This window comes from Oncorhynchus masou, chromosome 15 (assembly GCF_036934945.1).
Source record: "Oncorhynchus masou masou isolate Uvic2021 chromosome 15, UVic_Omas_1.1, whole genome shotgun sequence".
Lineage (NCBI taxonomy): Eukaryota > Metazoa > Chordata > Actinopteri > Salmoniformes > Salmonidae > Oncorhynchus > Oncorhynchus masou.
In genome coordinates this window covers 38,824,013-38,834,543 of record NC_088226.1, presented here as the reverse complement: position 1 = coordinate 38,834,543, position 10,531 = coordinate 38,824,013, and the positions used below count along the sequence as shown (strand labels likewise).

The 10,531-nt window shown below is 43.5% G+C and overlaps 1 long non-coding RNA gene across 4 annotated transcripts; it reads left to right on the top strand.

Annotated features, from left to right (window-relative positions):
- The first annotated feature begins 3,868 nt into the window (after positions 1-3,868).
- LOC135555095 (uncharacterized) lies at positions 3,869-8,911 on the top strand. 4 transcript variants are annotated; one of them, XR_010457820.1, is made up of 4 exons: positions 3,869-4,243; positions 5,248-5,404; positions 7,849-7,937; positions 8,329-8,911. It is a non-coding gene; the product is annotated as an uncharacterized LOC135555095 (long non-coding RNA). The 4 variants fall into 4 exon arrangements; XR_010457821.1 differs by having other exon boundaries at positions 8,290-8,911; XR_010457822.1 differs by having other exon boundaries at positions 3,869-3,970; positions 7,849-8,911.
- The last annotated feature ends 1,620 nt before the right edge of the window (positions 8,912-10,531 follow it).

Below are 10,531 nucleotides of genomic sequence, written 5' to 3'. Positions count from 1 at the left end.
TACACATAGATGTAAAGAGATGTGCTACTGTGTAGTATTGCATACTGTACATCTCTTGTGAAATTTGACCTCAATGTCCTTAAACTCACATCTTCTTCCAAAGTAGCCTACAGGAGGAGATGTACTTTACATTGACGATTCAGTGTATTCTAAAACTCACAAGTTATTTCAGAGTATGACAGGGACGAATCTTGTGTTCATTCTGAGTATAAACTCAATGCCCACTCCCAATCCTTCCTGAATGACTCATAGATCTACTAACTATCATAGCAAAAGGTGTACTTAGCTAGCTGTCATATCGTCTACCGCAGTGTGAATCAGAGGGATAGTGATATTTCAGTGATGCTATTTCCCCTCATGTAGTCCCATAGCCCATACTATAACCCAGGCACCATGCTTACAGAGATGAGGGACGTTGCTGAGTCAACTTCATGAAAGTGGAGTAATTGATCTGTCTGAGCACGTGTGCATGTACGTACGCAAGGCCTAACCCATGCTCCTGAGGGGATCTCAGCCTGTTTGTATTTGCCCTGAATGGCCTAATTACACAAATGTGATGACAAAGGTATAAGCAGTTGAGGTTTCTCTCTCTTAGGTGATCACTCTATTAGCCTGTTTGTAGTGGAGGAAAAATGTGCATCAGTTTCCGGATTTGACTCACGGTTGGGAATTCGAACATATTGGGTAATATGTTTGCTTTCTCTTTAATGCTCTTACAAATATTTCTAAAACACTAATATAGAAAATCAGGGGAGGAATCAGTGTAGTTGAATGTTGATGATGTGGTTGTGATGCTGCTCTCCAACATGGTTTGGGTCAGTTCCTTTGTAATTTCAATATATGCTCTCCAATATCTGGCAGTTTGCTGTTCATAAGCCTGAGGACTGCTTACATCAACGCTACTGTGTGTGACCTCATGCCTGACCCATTTGTCCCTGTGGGGAAAGAGGAAGTCCAACAATACCACTATATCTAACTGTTATAGACTTCACAGGACCACTGCTCATCAAAGAGTAGTGTGCATGTGTGTGTGTGTGTGTGTGTGTGTGTGTGTGTGTGTGTGTGTGTGTGTGTGTGTGTGTGCGCGCATTTTACAGCTCTAAATCAAATCAAATCAAATGTTATTTGTCACATACACACGTTCAGCAGATGTTACTGCGGGTGTAGTGCTTGTTTCTAGCTCCAACAGTGCTGTAATATCTAACAATACACCCAACACACACAAAATAAATAAAATAAAATAATAGAATAAGGAATATATAAATATTAGGATAAGCAATGTCGGAGTAGCATAGACTAAGTGGCACAGTAGAAGAGTATATAGTATATACAGTTGAAGTCAGAAGTTTACATACACCTTAGCCACATGCCACATTTAAACTCAGTTTTTCACAATTCCTGACATTTAATCCAAATAAAAATTCCCTGTCTTAGGTCAGTTAGGATCACCACTTTATTTTAAGAATGTGAAATGTCAGAATAATAGTAGAGAGAATTATTTACTTCAACCTTTATTTCTTTTACCACATTCCCAGTAAGTAAGAAGTTTACATACACTCAATTAGTATTTGGTTGGATTGCCTTTAAATTGTTTAACTTGGGTCAAACGTTCCGGGTAGCCTTCCATAAGCTTCCCACAATAAGTTGGGTGAATTTCAGCCCATTCCTCCTTACAGAGCTGGTGTAACTGAGTCAGTTTTGTAGGCCTCCTTGCTCGCACACACTTTTTCAGTTCTGCCCACAAATTTTCTATGGGATTGAGGTCAGGGCTTTGTGATGGCCACTCCAATACCTTGACTTTGTTGTCCTTAAGCCATTTTGCCACAACTTTGAAAGTATGCTTGTCATTGTCCATTTAGAAGTCCCATTTGCGACCAAGCTTTACCTTCCTGACCGATGTCTTGAAATGCTGCTTCAATATATCCACATCATTTTCTGTCCTCATTATGCCATCTATTTTGTGAAGTGCACCAGTCCCTAATGCAGCAAAGCACCCCCACAACATGATGCTGCCACCCCCGTGCTTCATGGGTGGGATGGTATTCTTCGGCTTGCAAGCATCCCCCTTTTTCCTCCAAACATAACGATGGTCATTATGGACAAACAGTTCTATTTTTGTTTCATCAGACCAGAGGACACTTCTCCACGTGCAGTTGCAAACCGTAGTCTGGCTTTTTTTATGGCGGTTTTGGAGCAGTGGTTTCTTCCTTGCTGAGTGGGCTTTCAGGTTATGTCGATATAGGACTCGTTTTACTGTGGATATAGATACTTGTGTACCTGTTTCCTCCAGCATCTTCACAAGATTCTTTGCTGTTGTTCTGGGATTGATTTGCACTTTTCGCACCAAAGTACTTCATCTGTAGGAGACAGAACGCATCTCCTTCCTGAACGGTATGATGGCTGCATGGTCCCATGGTGTTTATACTTGCGTACTATTGTTTGTACAGATGAACATGGTACCTTCAAACATTTGGAAATTGCTCCTAAGGATGAACCAGACTTGTGGATGTCTACAATTGTTTTCTGTGGTCTTGGCTGATTTCTTTTGATTTACCCATGATGTCAAGCAAAGAGGCACTGTGTTTGAAGGTAGGCCTTGAAATACATCCACGGGTACACCACCAATTGAGTCAAATTATTTAAATTAGCCGATCAGAAGCTTCTAAAGCCATGAAATAATTTTCTGGAATTTTCCAAGCTGTTTAAAGGCACAGTCAACTTAGTGTATGTAAACTTCTGACCCACTGTAATTGTGATACAGTGAATTATAAGTGAATTAATCTGTCTGTAAACAATTGTTGTAAAAATTACTTGTGTCATGCACAAAGTACATGTCCTAACCGACTTGCCAGAACTATAATTTGTTAACAAGATATTTGTGGAGTGGTTGAAAAACTAGTTTTATTGACTCCAACCTAAGTGTATGTAAACTTCTGACTTCAACTGTACATATGAGATGAATAAAGCAAAAATATGCAAACATTATTAAAGTGACTAGTGTTCCATTATTAAAGTGACTAGTGTTCCATTATTAAAGTGGCCAGTGATTTCAAGTCTATGCATATAGGGAAGCAGCCTCTAAGGTGTTCTTCTAGTTCTAGATGGTTCATATAGAGAGTATTTGGCCTCGGGGCCTATATTGGGTTGCTGGATGTGTTCTATGTAGCAGGGTAAAACGTACACTGTGGAGGTATGTGGAGGGAAAGTATAACAGTATGAAGATAATTCATATCTGTCAAGTCACACAGTTAGTCCTTGCTCAAGAGCTTTGATTCCAATAGGCAGTACACGTACGCGTATGTTAACTTGTGTCTGTGTGTGTATCCCAAACCCCGGGTCTGCACGTATTCTGTACATTTAGAAACCTTTTAAACAGTTACCTCTTTTTTTTCTATGTCTCAATATTTGCTTGGCGGCCGGTGGACCCCCAATGATGACAGAGCTTGGCTGGGTGCCTGGACCTAGAACAATATCAGGGGGCTGGAAAGAGCGAGAGGCCCGGCCAGAGACACACACGCGGCCATGCAGCTACCCACGCACATACAGAAATGTCTGGCCTCTAAGCCGTCAGCACCACGGCCCTACCTTACTTAATAATGACAGCGAGTGGAGGCATTAAGACAATTTGTTTGATTTTAAGATGTCAAAAAGTCCTGGACCCTGCCCTTCTCAGCTTTTTTTTATACCATGGTCTGTGTGTGTGTGTGTTCCTTCTGCATACCTCTTCTGCGAAATGAAAACAAGAGGAATGGACAGGCTCACACACACAGGGAGGTAAGTAAGGGAGGTAGCACATTAAGGTCTGTGAGAGGCAAGAAAGGGGGAGGAGTGACAAAAGCTAGGGCTACACAGAAGAGGGAGTAGGAGGGGGTGTAACGTGTACACTCATAATCGGGAAGCAAGTACAGGGAGTGAATTTAATGAATAAACTATCAAAACAAGAAACACGACTACTTGAAACAGAAACAGAGTGAGTATTCTGTAACGTATATGCTGGGAGTCGGAGAGCAAGTGCAGGTGATGAGTTTAATAATAAACGAAACATCGAACAATAAAGCAAACACGAGTAGCAGTACAGACATGAAAATCAAAAACAGAAACAATGACGCCTGGGGAAAGAACCGAAGGGAGTAAACGTGACAGGGCGAAGAGGAGGAGGCAGGAAGATGAAGGACAGGAGTGAGGGTAAAAAAGTGAGACGGGAGAGGAAGAGGACAAGAAAAAAACAAGGGGAGAGAAAAAGGTGAGGGGTAGAATTGTCTATAAGAGCTGGCACTCGTTTTTTAAGGTAGTGGCCTCACATGAAAGAGGGCATTGTGGGTCTGTTAGGCCTATAGTTCCATTTGGAGCCAGAGAAACACAGCCAAGGATTGTGTTCCAAATGGCACCTTATTTCCTTATAGTGCACTACTTTTGACCAGGGCCCATAGGGCTTTCTAGGGCCCAGAGTGCACTATATAGGGAAAAGGATGCCATTTAGGATGCTGTCCAGGCCTCTCCCCCCTCTGCTCTGCTTGGTGTAGTAGCCTGGTAGTTTAGGGACTTGTTTCACTCAACAACTCCTGACAGCTCAGTGGGAGAAAGCACTTCTTGACTAGGCAGTGTGTGCAAATATGTGTGTAGACGAATACCACCCAATGCCAGTAGTACGTGTGTGTGAGTGTGAGTGTAGTGGGCACTGTTAATGAAAACTTCAACAAAAAGAGTGGAGTGTCAAGGTTGATCAGGCTGAGCTCGAATGGAGGAGTTTTATCGAAGGTGATCGAAACCAACCTATATGTGTGTTTGCGTGTGTGTGTGAGGGAGCCGAAAAGAGCCCCTCTGTTCTCTATCATGTTAAATAGTGGGTCTTTATCCTAGAACCCTGTAGCAATAGGGGGGAAGCAGTAAACTGTTGGCATGTTTCCGCTGTGCAGAGTGTGTGTGTATGTACAGTACATGGCTGTGTATGTGCGTGTGCGTGTGTGCGTGTGTGTGTGTGAACACATTTCCGCTGTGCAGACAGCGCTCCTACCGCACAGTCCAGGAGTGTCGACCACGACCAGCTTGGCTTTACAAGGTTAAATGTGGTCTTGTCCTCAAAGGGCCTGGTCACACACACAGGGAAAGAGACACACACTCTCCAGACTACATACCGCCTAAAAGTTGAACTTCTTGGTCCTTTGAAGCGCATCAGAACAACACGTTAACACTAGTATGTCTTCCATTTGTATTGATGTGAACTTTTTCTCTCATTCTTTCTGTCAGATCTCCACTAACACTCTAACGTGGATGGTGTTGGTGCTCGGCGTCTGCTGTAAGCTACAAAGATGTGTGGTCTGGCCAAGAGTGTGAAGTTCTACCAGGCCTCTACTATTGAACTCTACGGGAAGGTCCACCCCTTTCTACCCATGCTCACCTTTTGGTAACAACACGTGCGCACGTACACATGCGCACACGTACGCATGCACGCACAACACGCATGCACGCACGACTCTGCTCAGAGGATATTCAAGTTTAATTTCATATGGATGCTTCTATTCCCTAGCATTGCTCTTCAAAAAGGTGTGTGTGTATGTGCGTGTTTTCATGCATGTGTGAACAGAGAAGGCTTCAGTGTTGCCTACACACTCCCCCAGGCTAAACCTCTTACTGAAGACTGAAGTGGGTCATACTTTAACAAAGACACCTTTATGCCCAGCGCAAACACACACACAAACACACACACAAACACGTCTCAAAGTGATATCAGGTTTCATGTTCTGTGTTGTCTAAATGTTCTCCTCCTGACACTTTCCCTGCCTGTCTGTCGACACCTGATCTGCTTGTATGGGAGGGAGGGGATGCAGCATACCATAATAACCAGGACCGCTCTACTATTAATTAGAGGTGGGGGGAGCATGGTGTAAATATGGTGACCTCCCTTCACCTCCTGTCCATGTCAGTGTGCCAACCCTGTGGCTTAATCAACGGGCAGGGCTCCTCCCCTCCCCTCTCCTCCCTTCCATTCCCTCCCTGAGTCTGTGGCACCTCTCTCATCATTGGAGAGGGAGGGTGAGGAGAGAGAGGAGGGGTGAGGACTGGGTAGAGGGTGAAGAGAGGGGAAGGCAGAGAGGTGTAGGGAGAGGAGAGAAGAGAATAGGAGATGGGAGAGAGTGAGAAGAGGGGGTGAGGAGAGGGGACAGGGTGAGGAAAGAAGGGGAGGAGAGAGCGGGAGGACAAGGATGGAGGGGTTGATAGGAAGACGATGAAAATGGTTAGGGAGATCAAAGAAAGAACGATGGGAACTATGAGAGAAAGGAGCAGGGGACGTTATCAGTCTTGTGATTGCTTCTAGTCACTCATCATTAGACTGAAGTCCTGTGAAACATGATCTGTAGTACCACTGGACTCCAATGTTATATATCTCTCTCTCTCTCTCTCTTTCTCTCTCTGGTGCTGCTAAACTGTATGACTGTAACCTGTTTGCTGTAAATGGGATCCTCATCAACCACTGCCTATAATTATAGCTCACTTCCCGTACTGTAGCAAACTTCTTACAATGTTCCATGATGCGTTCAAAAGTCATATATTCTAACTGCTGGAGCCATGCCTGCTTTTTACTATTTTCAGCCTTACTTTTTTGGATGTTTTTGGTGAATGTATGACATATTCACAAAACACACACACACACACACACACACACACACACACACACACACACACACACACACACACACACACACACACACACACACACACACACACACACACACACACAAACACTACCACAGATTTGTGGTAAATACCGTGGATGTTTTATATGCGTTGTGAGCCCAGAGGTTAGAGAGGTCGTGAGCACTGGTTTAACCTGATTTACACACCACTGTGACCTGAAATGAGTACCACATGACCGGACATACATACACATAGACACACCCTCCTCTGAGCCCGGGTCGCCTGTTCAGGTGTTTATGATTTATTCCTAATGAAAGCCCAGGCCACGACCGCAGTCAAAGGTCAGGGGTCGGCCAGTAAATCCTAATGGTTTACTAGAGAGACGGGTGAATCAGGGGCAGGGTGTGGGAACGGTTATACGAGCTAAATTGGAGTTACACCAAGCATATAGAGTCAGACATCGAGACTGACTGGTGAGAAGTGTAATTTGACTGACTGAAGGAGAATTGTCTGAGAGACAGATGAAGAGATGGAGGGATAGAGCATTAGAATGAAAGAGGCATGGGAGAGTTAGCGTTTGAATAAGGGACTGAGTGTGGGCTGGCAGGGAGTGAGAAAGACGAGTGGAGAGACAAACAGACAGAGAGATATGCAAGGAGGGATGGATTCAGACAGACACTCAAACTGACAGACATATTGAACCTCTGACCCTATGAAATCTAAGAAGCTGGTCTTCCCCCAGAACACTTATTTGGACAATACGCACACTGCCCCCCCCCTCCTCTTCAGCCTTTCTTTTGACCTTCTCTCTTTCTTTCTCTTTACATTTACATTTGACATTTTAGTCATTTAGCAGACGCTCTTATCCAGAGCGACTTACAGTAGTGAGTGCATCCATTTTTCATATTGGTCCCCCGTGGGAAACAAACCCATAAGCCTGGCGTTGTAAGCTCTACAAACGGAGCTACCCCCCTCTATCTCTCTATCTCTCTCCCCCCATCCCTAACTCTTTCTGCATCGTTCTAGCAGGATGTTGTATTTTGGCATCTCCTCCTCTCAGAGGTATGTCTGCTGTTGTTCATAAACCATGAAAGCTCTCATCAGATTCCTCTGTCTAATGTGGTGAAACGTCCCTCCCTCCCTCCCTCCCTCCCTCCCAACACACACACACACACACACTTTTACGTCTTGATGCTTTGTTTCTCAACCCAGGGTGGCGTTTTGGTTGGCCGGCCCATTCAGGACCCCGGCCGTTGCACTGAGGGGGTTTTGGACTTCTCCTCTGTCTCCCCTCAGGAGGGGTAGGTGTGTGCGTGCGTGCGTCCATGGTGTGCTGGTGTGCATGCGGGTATGTGTGTGTGGCTATAATGGACTCTCCCATCCCTCACAGCACATTTCATGTCCTTTATAAACTCATAAAACCACAGGGAATTCAACTCTATTAAAAAATATATATATAATTGAGTGGTGCAAAGTACTGGAACCATGTGTGTGTGTGTGTGTGTGTGTGTGTGTGTGTGTGTGTGTGTGTGTGTGTGTGTGTGTGTGTGTGTGTGTGTGTGTGTGTGTGTGTGTGTGTGTGTGAGTGTGCGTGTCGCATGCCGTGGGTATGTCCATGCGTGTGCATGTGCATGTATTTTTTTGATATTAAAGGGCCATTCACTACCTGCCTGCTGCCCCTCCCTGCTCCAGCACCACACGGTCATTAGTCACTAATGGAGCTGGGAGAAGATGATGTAAGAAGGTTCTGTAGCGATGACATCACCGCATCCTCCAACTCCACCCCAACATTCAGGAAACACTGTGATGCCATTGTTCCAGCGTGCCACCGTGACCTGGCGGAGTGAGTGTGTCATAACCGGAATACATTTTATTTAAAAAAAACAAAATAACCACAATGCAGCAGCAGCAGACATAGACATTTTATGAATAGTACAGCCTCGGAACATCTAAACGCCGGTTTATACTTAGACTGTGACAGGTGTAGCAGATCAAGACTACATTTAATGTTTACTCTGGTGGAATGCTGCACAGACATTAAAAAAAGTGAATGTGTCTGTGACTGTCGCAACATCCGTTGTCGTGGTTACTGGGCTGCTACAGCAACAAGTCCAAATCCATCTGTGACGAGAGCTGCAGGAGTTCTAAAATTCTCAGACAGAATTACCTACTTTTATTTCGGCGCACTCACAACCAAAACCTATTTTCTGTCAACTCGCCATCATTACCTTGTAAATAATGAAGTTGATGTGGTATCTTTTCCTGTAATAATGAATAAAAAGTAACTAAATTTAAGATGATGTCAGCTATACTCACTCTGGTCATTATTTGAACTACCTAGCCTGCTAGCTAGTATTCGTTTTGTCTTAGTTTCTTCCTAAGATAAAAGAAATGGGATGCTTGAAAATAATGTTAAGGATTTCTTCTTGGAAATGTACTTAACTTTAGGAGAGCTAAACCCTTGTCTTGTGACAAATTGATACTTTTGTACCCATTAATGTTTTCTTGCACCACGGCCACAGACACATGTGGCTTCCGGACATTTAAATATAGCAAGAAAACGAATTAAACATGCATTATCTTGCTAGCTAGTAATTAACAATACATTGTGTTAAATAGGTTGCGTTAACCAAGTTCTTCTTTGATAAGTTCTAACTTAGATAATGTTAACATTGTTAGCTATGTTGGCTATAATGTTGCTACGCGTTAGCTAGCTAACGTTGCTACCTAACTTACTGGTCGCGCAGTCCCACTACCGCCATCTCTCCTATCAGGGACAACACCTTCTCCTTCAGCTGGTCCACATGAATGGTCTCTCAGCTCTCTTCTTCTTAGCAGCCGACTTAATGTCAGACCACAGCAGCATCACTGTCCCTTGTCATCATACCCCAACGGCAGAGACAGACTCGGCCACTCTTGCCCATCCTCTCTTCTTGGTCTCGGTCGACAGTGACCCCGCAGTCTTTGAGTGTCCCCAACAGCAACCTTTTCCAGTCTGCTATTTCCTCCATCATCACTTCAAGCTCTTGTTTTCTTAAGTTTCTATTGCGCTTTCCTTGGTTATCCATTTTTGTTTTTATATAGCAAGTCCGATGGTTATATTGTGTGAAAAAATTACGTTTATTTTTCTACATGAAGTGTTTGTGGGCCAAAAAAAATTATAATCTTGAGACTTAAAGGAGATAAATAAATGTAATTAAATGGAAATCTCAACATTTTATTATAGTGGGCCAAATCCTATCATCCCTGTCAAATAGGCTCATTTATTGGTTTCAAGCACGTCACTAATGTCAACGCCACATAATAAGATATTTACGAAGTTCCTAAGAAAACAATGAATTCCCTAAGAACATTTTGAGGAATTACACTTACTATCTTATGAACTTATTTTTTCCCCCTTAAGAAACATGTTTTTTTTGCAAGTAATGTTTTGTGAATCCAGCCCCAGGCTGCTAATGTCATGCAGAGTCTGTCGCTTTGTGTTTTTACTTTTTCATAATGACAACTACAAGTTTGATGTCGAATGACAATAGAATGTTCATGATGTCACCACGACAACTGGCTACAGACATGTCAATAGACCAACTGTAAACCACCCTTAACCCTGGCAATTTGTCTGGTAAACTCATGGGTACACGTGCAATGACTGCCTGGTATTGTGATGCAATCATTTCCATGGTAATGTAAAATGTTCAATTCAAATGATGTTTAACTGATGTGGCTCATGCAATGGAATGTATTTTTGTAATATCAGTTGAGTTCAATCAACCAATCACAGCCCATATTTTAGCACATATTTTACTTCCTGCTTTTGCTCCTACGGGGTACACTCGAAATGACCTCTAGTCCACCCGCTATGCCATCATTGACTTGAATGGGGATGCAAGTTCTATTC